This window comes from Nycticebus coucang, chromosome 1 (assembly GCF_027406575.1).
Source record: "Nycticebus coucang isolate mNycCou1 chromosome 1, mNycCou1.pri, whole genome shotgun sequence".
NCBI lineage: Eukaryota > Metazoa > Chordata > Mammalia > Primates > Lorisidae > Nycticebus > Nycticebus coucang.
Genome location: NC_069780.1, coordinates 125,537,963 through 125,546,807, shown reverse-complemented (window position 1 = coordinate 125,546,807; position 8,845 = coordinate 125,537,963).

The window sequence follows — 8,845 nt, the reverse complement described above, 5'->3', positions numbered from 1 at the left end:
TTTCATTAATACTTTTTAGTACTGTTTACATGTTGAAATGATCTTTTTACTTATTTTATGTTTACTGGCCATTTAACATTTAAAATTACGTATATGGCTTACATTACGTTCTAGTGTTGGATTAAATGGGTCCGAGGAGCCCAGAAGAGTTAACAGATCTCCCAAAAGCAAACAGGATCCTCCCAGAAACTCAGACTCTGTTGAGGGTTTCTGGGCCTCCAATCACAAATAGGTGGAATTGTGCTACAATGAGGCAATTTCTCTGAGATGACTTTTGCCACCAGGAAAAACCACCTGCAGAGACAAGCAGCTTTCTCTCTTATTTCCCTGAAGATTATACTTAAAAAGGAACATTGGAGAGTCACTTCTTGAAGAATTTATGAGTGAGAAAATTAAAATGTGTAATGAAATACATGCCACTAAATAGAGTACTTCTAATACTGTTTTTTTTTTTTAATGGGTTTGCCTTGGAGGTGGAGATGTAGTTTCTTTCAAATTTAATTTGGAAAAACATCTTTAAAAACATGAAAATATTCTAAGGCGGGTAACCACACTACAAAGCAACTGCAGAAAAATGAAATGTGAGTTGTTTGGGCGACAGAGGCTATCAGACAACCAACATGAAGGATGAACGGGAGATGCCTCACTCCACTAAATGTAAACTTCCTCTTAGAAGCAAGTGAAAGAGAAAGGTTTCCAGCTGGTTCGTGGGGAAAATGTATGTGGTAGGTTTTAGAAATTTTTATTTTGAACAAAATTTTGTTTTTTAAATTATACTTCCTTGAGTGCATTACCTTGAAAAGAAAAAGAAAGAAAAAACAAACAGAATGTTTAAGTTTTACATAAGCAATACAGGAAGATCCCTAAACTAAACAAAAGCTTGTCATGATAAGCAAGGTACTAGTAAGTCAATTGCCATGATTATTTTCACCCTCTGTTCTGAGTGTTTCCTAGAAGAAAATTATGCAAAAAGACATAAGCCTTGTTTTTCCATGTAAGAGCTTTGGGGAAAAGGGCTTCTGAAGAGTAGAACAGAATGTGGGATGTGGGGAAAGGATGGTATAAAAATATGGTGTTATAATTAATTTATGTTTTGACTACTCATGCCATGTCATTTATGCTGGCACTGCAGGAGATTTATCCTAAAATTGTGGGAAATAACCTAGACTAGCAATCTATATATTTACACATGCAAGAGACAGTTAGGAAACTGAGGCACAGAAAGCCCGGGATTGCCTGGGGTCTTTAGACTGGTGTTCTATGACCCCAGCTTCTTCCTATGAGCCTTCCTTGCCTCTTACAAATGCCAGCTCAGCAGTCACACCCAACCAGTGTATTAGATTACAAGACACATCCTGCCAGTTTGGGGAAGCACAGGGCGATTGAGCGTGATTCCTTTCCTTAAGCAGAAAGCAGAGAAGCTGCTTCTACCCTTTTCTGTTCTATGTCCTGCTGAGACCATCCCTCACCAGCACTACGAAAGCTGCTGTCATTTCTTTGTTAAATACTCTGTCTGAATGGTGTAACTTTGCTCCAGAGGTTCCATTTGATCACTTCATATGCCCATGTAAAAACCAGCAAGCTTCTAAAGCAATCACATTAGGCTCACAGTGGGAGTCACTGGCCATGAAGAGCAAAAAATGTGTCCACTACATTTCAGCATCTGTGCAGCACAGACACGCTCGCGGCTCCACCCTGGGCAGAAGCTGTCTCCATTTGCCTTCTTTATTCCAGCTCGGAAACCCAAGTCTGGTGTGAAGGGCCAGAGGAGAGGCTCGCGCTATGCTAGGTTAGCTCTGCCAAGCATGGCTGGAGAAGCACATCAGTAATAATTTAGCACTCAGCAGCTGCAAGAACAGAGGTCCCTGCCAAGTGCCAGCCTTTGATTCTCTTCTCTACCAGGCAGTAGCTAGTTCATTCCCTGGGCACCCAGCCACATGCCAGAGGGACAGCAGGGCTAGGGATGGCTGGGACAGTATAGACACACAGCCTCCTAACAAGGCACTCCTCTGAACTAGACTACACCATTAACCGTGCTTAAGAATTGAATCAGTAGCAATGAAGAAGATACAGGGAATGGTTCACTGAATGAATTCTAGAGCCAGCAATACAATATAGTTCTAAATAAACATATTATAATAACCAGAACATGATTTACAACACTCGCTTCTTGGGTGGTTCTCAGTAAGACCTAATTTTCAATCCATGGATTCTACAGCTCAATTTGTTTTCTAATTAAAAAATAAATACACAACTCTCTGTTTCCTGTCTGCTCCCAGGGTGGGTCTCTGGAGACAAAGTGGCATCAATCATTGCAAACTAAAGAAATAGATTGGAGTGTGTCGGGAGAGGCCGCGTGTCTACCCAAGGTACAACCCCTTTCATACCCTCCTAGTTTTTCACCCTCAATCTCATCCAGATCAGATCTGTGATTTCAACATCAAACGGTGCTCACAATGGCATTACCGCAGTCTCTGTTTTTGTTGGAAAGTCCTTCTTCCAACAGACCCCTTGGTTTCTGACTGTGGCAATCTGGGTTTGTGTTTGTTGTCAGCCTAAGGGGTTAAAATTCATTTTAAATAACAGCATGATGGAATGGTTGCAGTCCTTTCTTTCACTTGCCTCAGGAACAGTCTGGCAATTTGCATTTAAAGTCACAGGGTCTTTTGTGTGTGGGAGCAAATTTTATGACAATTTTGTGAACAATGTCCAGGAAAAACTAAAATAGCCATTTAATCGACATTTAGCTAATACGGCATGTTGCTGCAAAAATTTTTTAGTTGTAAAGGTAGGTTAATTCTGTAATATTTAAAATAGATGATAATACCATTGCAGTCAACATGTTTTTTTAATCCGTATATGATTGTTTTTTTCAGAAAAAAAAAACCTTGAAGCACACTGTGGTCTTAATTTCTCAGGAGTTCTAAGGAAGGAATGCTTTACTCCATTAATAAAGCGCCCCTTCACTTGAAGTCTTTGACAGCCAACGTTTGTGGGGGGCAGGGAACATCAGTTAATCACATATTAGGGACGATTCCTTTGTTCATTGTGTGAAAGTGGTTTCTAGCAGACATTCTTATATTCCCACACACAATATTTATCTTCTGAAAGCCAAACTAATTCAAACAAGCCAACGTGAACTTTAAATAGTGTTCTTTTTTCTGTCTCTTGGAAAACAATTTAAGGACTTTCACTACATTAGTGGGATTCCCCCCTCCCTTTTTTTTCTCAGTCTTCAGAAAATTTTTCTTTCATCTCTTTCTTTCTCTCCAGCTACAAATGCGCTCATTACAGGCCTGTCAGCTACCAAAGGGAGGAGGCTTTTCAGGTATGAATCTCAATAGCTGCTTTAATCTCCAGAGGGTTCACTTCTGCTCTATTTAATAAAACCCAACACTTCAGTTATCGAAGTCATTAGGAGGAAGCAGGATTGGAAGAAGCAAAGCTTTACATTTATTTTGGTGTCATATGTAATGATGCCATTTATTTCCCCAATGGGCTCTATGCTTTTCTACTAATTTTTTAAAATTCAGAATATTTCTGAGGAAAAGCCAGCCGCCTCATAAGGAAATGAAATACCAAGGAGCAAGGAGATTAAAAACACTCCTTCAGAAACAAAATAATTCTATTACCTGGCAATTAACACCAGGAGTAAGTGCTGGATGCCGTTCATCCCTAAATAAACCAAATCCCTTTGAATATCCATCCACTTTGTTTATTGTCTTTTTCCTTCGACTAATCCAAAACATATCTGATGAGCCAATTTTGCCCTCTGGCATGGTCCAAAAGGGATTTGAGTCTGATAACTTTAAAGGGCTACAGGTCTCTGTGCGCTGTAGACAAGACCAATAAAGGTTAGAAAATGCATCTTCTGAAGCTACAATCAGAAATCCAGAATTGCATCAGTACACCCAGCGAAGCTGGATTAATTACCTCGTTAACCGTCCTTTGCTTAAGAAATTAAAATAGTAAAAGCGAAGGTGCAAGTAATCAAAAGAACAAATTATTCTAAATATTATAATCATTAGGTCTGTAGGGAAATAGATTTCAATGACTCCCTTTTGGGATCACCCATATCTTAGCCCCCCAAAATTCAGTGGGTGAGCTACAGGACAAGCCCTCCCCTGATCCTGATGACTTATCCAAATGATTTAAAACATGGGATTACAATGGTCCTAGAATTTTTTAATCAGAAGGAATCTTAAAAACCCATACAGTTTGGAGATGTTTAACCTGGAGTTCTTAACCTCCTAAACAAGCTGAATTGTCTACAAGCATGTATTTCTAGGAACAGGATCCTTAGACTGTATCAATTTTCTAATAATCCCCCAAATGTAAAAATTATTCATATAGTTCATTGTCCATCTCTAAGAACTTGTTATATCCTATTAGTATATAAAAATATATAAACAAGCTAAGTTTTCCTAATGTTTCAGGCTCATCCATCAATTGCTGATGATTCTGCATACAGTCGGCTTGAGCTGGGAGACATTTCTCACATGGTTGCTGGTTCGGTGGATTTGCTGAAGACAAACAGAAGCTTTGTAACACAAAGCAAAATTTTCTCTAACTTGCCCTTGTCTCCTAGGTCAATTATTTTACCATAGCCATGTATCTTAACCCGACAATCTTTAGAAATCAATGCTAGTTCTTTTTTTCTCTTTTTTATGCTAGTTCTTTATAAATCTCTATCTCATATGGAGCATATATTTACAAATTAACGTTTGTACATTTCATATGTCTCAGTACCTTATTAAGATGTGCAGGAAAATCCCTCAACTAATATTCTGTTCTTTATGGAATTTAATCAGAGATGTGAACTTCATTGAGGAATGAACGGGAAACCTGTAAAGATTGTGGACGACATGTGTGCCATATGGAAAACATTGTTCCAAATCCAAGTTGTACCTTTCAACTGTCTCCCGCATCTCTCTGTGGTTTTATTTTTCTAATATAAAAAGGTCAAACCACTGGTATTAGGTGTCTTTTGCCTAGATTTGACATCCCGTAGTACCAGAGTCTTTTTTGCCGTTTTTCTACTTCTCCCAGTGTTACTTTACTCCCCTTCTCTCCCACACCTTCCTTGTCCCGTGCAGTCTCCTCTTCCTGCTCAGCCTTCCCAATCAGAAAAAGAAAATAAAATTTGTCATGTCATGAAACAGTTGGCCAAAGTGAATCATCCTGATTATTATGTGGAAAACGAATAAAGCAGAAGTAATTACGATCTGAATGGTAAAGAAAGGGTCAAAGACTCCGTAATCTGAACACTGCAAAGAGAAAAACCCTTTTTAAGTTTATGTAAAATGTACAATGAGATGTGGAGAGATGGTGGCCACACGTGACGGTGGAGTTTCCTTCAGATCCACTCAAGGGAAGGCCACGTGTCTGCTATAGTTAAAATTAGTTTCCCTAGTTTTAAACTAGTTTCCCTGGAAAAGAAAGGAGCTGTAAGCATCTCTTCTTTATGCGAACATTCCCAGCTTTCACCCTTTAGGGCACACATGTGCCGCTTTCTTTTTTGTATAACATTGCCTTTTATCTAGCCAACAGAATCCAGAGGTTAATGACATGAAATGGACTGACCCTGGTGGTGTCAGACCATCTAGGTCTCAACCTGGAGCCACCACTTACTAACACTATGACTAGTCAATCTCACGAAGCCTTAAGTTTATTTAGCTACAAAATGGGGATGGGGATAATAGTCTATACTTGATAGGATCATTGTAAGGTTTAAGTAAGGGCAAAAATAAATAGCAAAATGTCTGATACACCTTACATATGACATAAATATCATAATTATTAGTAATATTATTATTTTTTCCTTTTATGACAGAGTCTCACTGTTGTGCTGGGCAGAGTGCCGTGGCATCAAAGGTCACAGCAACCTCCAACTCCTGGGCTCAAGCGATCCTCTTACATCATTCTCCCAAGTACCTAGGACTGTAAGTGCCAGCCACAACACCTGGCTAGTTTTTCTATTTTTTTTTTTCTTTTTAGTAGAGACTGGGTCTCACCCTTGCTCAGGCTGGTCTCAAACTCCTGATCTCTAGCAATCCACTGCCTTGGACTCCCAGAGTGCTGGGATTATAAGCATGGGCCACCATGCCTGGCCCAGTACTATTATTTTTTATAATTATTGAACTCTGTGACTTGTGCTCTTGAATCAGAAAACACAGAAAACACTCTACACCAGTGGTTCTCAACCTTCCTAATGCCGCGACCCTTTAATACAGTTCCTCATGTTGTGGTGACTCCCAACCATATTTTCGTTGCAGCTTCCTAACTGTAATGTTGCTACTGTTATGAATTGTAATGTAAGTGTCTGCTATGCAGGATGTATTTAGGTGAACCCCTGGAACAACCCCCAAAGGGATTGTGACCCACAGGTTGAAACCCCTGCTCTACCCTATTCTCCTCCCATTGATGTTGCAAATTTTTCACCTTATATTTCTTCTGCATCAGTAGTTCTCAGATTGAGCCTGCACTTGAATCACTTCCATGGCTTACAAAAAACACAGATTGCTGGGCTCCACTCCCAAAGTTTCTGATTTAAAAGTCTGGGATGGGACAAAGATTTAGCATTTCTAACAAGTTTCTGACGATAATGATGCTGCTGGTCAGGGGTTGCACTTTGAGCCCTGGTATATCAGGGATTTGAGAATTTCTTGTCTAAAGCAGCAGAGTTCAAAAGCAACTATAGAGAATGTATGTCTGTGTTTGGATCAAGTTTATGCGCACTAAAATTTGAATTTCATATAATAGTCCTGTCATAAAATATTGTTCTTTTTTAATATGTTTTAAGAATAATAATAATAATAAAACAGATTCCTAGCTTGTAGGTCAGGTAGAAATCAGTGGCAGGCTATATTTGGCCTGTGAGCTCATCAGTCCTTATTTTTGTTCTTCCCCTGCCCAGGCTGAGGCACGACATCTCCCTTTTCCCCTGACTCAGCTGAAGCCGAATAGTTTACCCACTATCAGTAAGATTCCCACCAGCAGGTTGACTAAATTGCTGGCAAGCTGGCTGATTTACTCTCATTAGGCCTAGAAAGTGCTCAGAATAACTCAGAATAACTCTCCTGTTCTTCCAGCTTATTAGCTGCAGTTCAGCCTGCCTTGGCGCACGCACTTTGTCATATGTGGAGCCAATCAGTTGTCTCTCTAGTAATGATGTCCCTCCTCTTCTGACAAACCTTCCTTTGGGAACCTTAATCTCCGCTGGCAATAGCTCTGTGATTTGGAGCAGTTAGGCCAATCAGAGTATATGATTTCCCCCAGTCATGATCATTAGTTTAGGAATGAGTCTATGATCTCATTCAGGCCAATAAAATGTGGAGGGATTTTTGCCAAAGAAATATAGAAAAAGGAGTCTACCTGCTCTTCGTGGAAGGTTATGGGAGAGACCTTTCTCTTGCTCAAGAGTGTACAATGAGAGAACAAATTCTAGAATTGCTGTGGTCAGAAATGCTGCAATGAAAAGAATAAAGGTGAGGCAAAGAGATGGTATGGAGCACAAATCTGAGAATCTCAGAGTCCTGTTTACAGCGTGAACTTCTGGATCAAGCCACACCTGAATCTGTTGGATTACACAGGACTATTTAGTAATTTGAGGCAATATATTCTTGTTTATTGATAAAACAATTCAGGGTGATGTTCTCTCTTACCTGAACATGAAATCTCTCTGGCAAATGGAGTTAGCGTAATCGTAGAATAAGTTTACTAAAAATAAAGAATGATCAGGATGCTTGTGTTCTAGTTTCAGACCTGCCTGTTATTTACTACATCTCTATAATACTCTGGGCTCTCAAGTCAAAAGAAGGGAGTGAGTTAGAGTAGTAGTATCCAAACATTTTCTAATAGTGAGGCCCTTTCTTCAAATTAAGTCTTGTGCAGAATTCAAAGAATTGCTATGCAAATAGGAGGCCAAAGCTCTATTTTCTCCCTTCTGCAATCTCGTGAATTATTGATGCATTTGAGGATTATAGTTTGAAAATAACTGGAAGTGGTGATCTGAAGACAGGAATTAGATTTAAGAATGCAGGTTTGGTGTCTGACAGACATGAGTTCCCGTGTAAACTCTGCTGCCTTCGCTCTGTCTGACTGTGGATCAGTTATTTATCTTACTGAGCTTACTAATCTTCTCTTTCCTCATCTATAAAAAGAATAATAACAACACTGATCTCACTCGGTAGTTTCCAGGACTGGGAGAGCATGCGCTGGAAGTCCCCAGCACAGGTCCTGGCACTGTGAAAGCGCAAATGTTATCTGTAATTAAGGTTCTTTAGAAAATTCTTTGATTTAAGCAGCCATCAAAAAACTTCATAATCTTTCTCCCCCTTCTTTTGTCTTGTGGGATATACTTCACTTAGGCGTTACACCCAGGAATAAGGGATAAAAGGCCAAATGATGAAACCATTTCTGTGATCTTAATTACCACTAATTTAATGAAACCCTTGGTGTAGTGGAATGAAACAGTTTCTGCCAGTCTGTTATATCAAAAGACTAGGGAGTGGAGGGATTGTCAGGGCAAGCTGGCAGGAATTATAAGCATCCTTTGATTCCCTTTCACGTGCTGTTTCTCATTATAAAAAGATGACCTATGACTTATCTAGAAACATCTGGACACAAGGGATCTTCTAAGAACTCTCTTCTTACGAAAGGACTTGACATATACACAGAGCTTGACAAATAAAAGCATAATTATGACTTTTCAAGCACAGTGAAATGCCACTTTAGTGAAGTCTTACAGAGTTTTTCAGGATTTAAATCATCACAAAGCTATTGCCTGACTTCATCTAGTTGTCCCCGTCCTAGTAAGAAGAGGGGAAATGTTCATCCGGGTGGC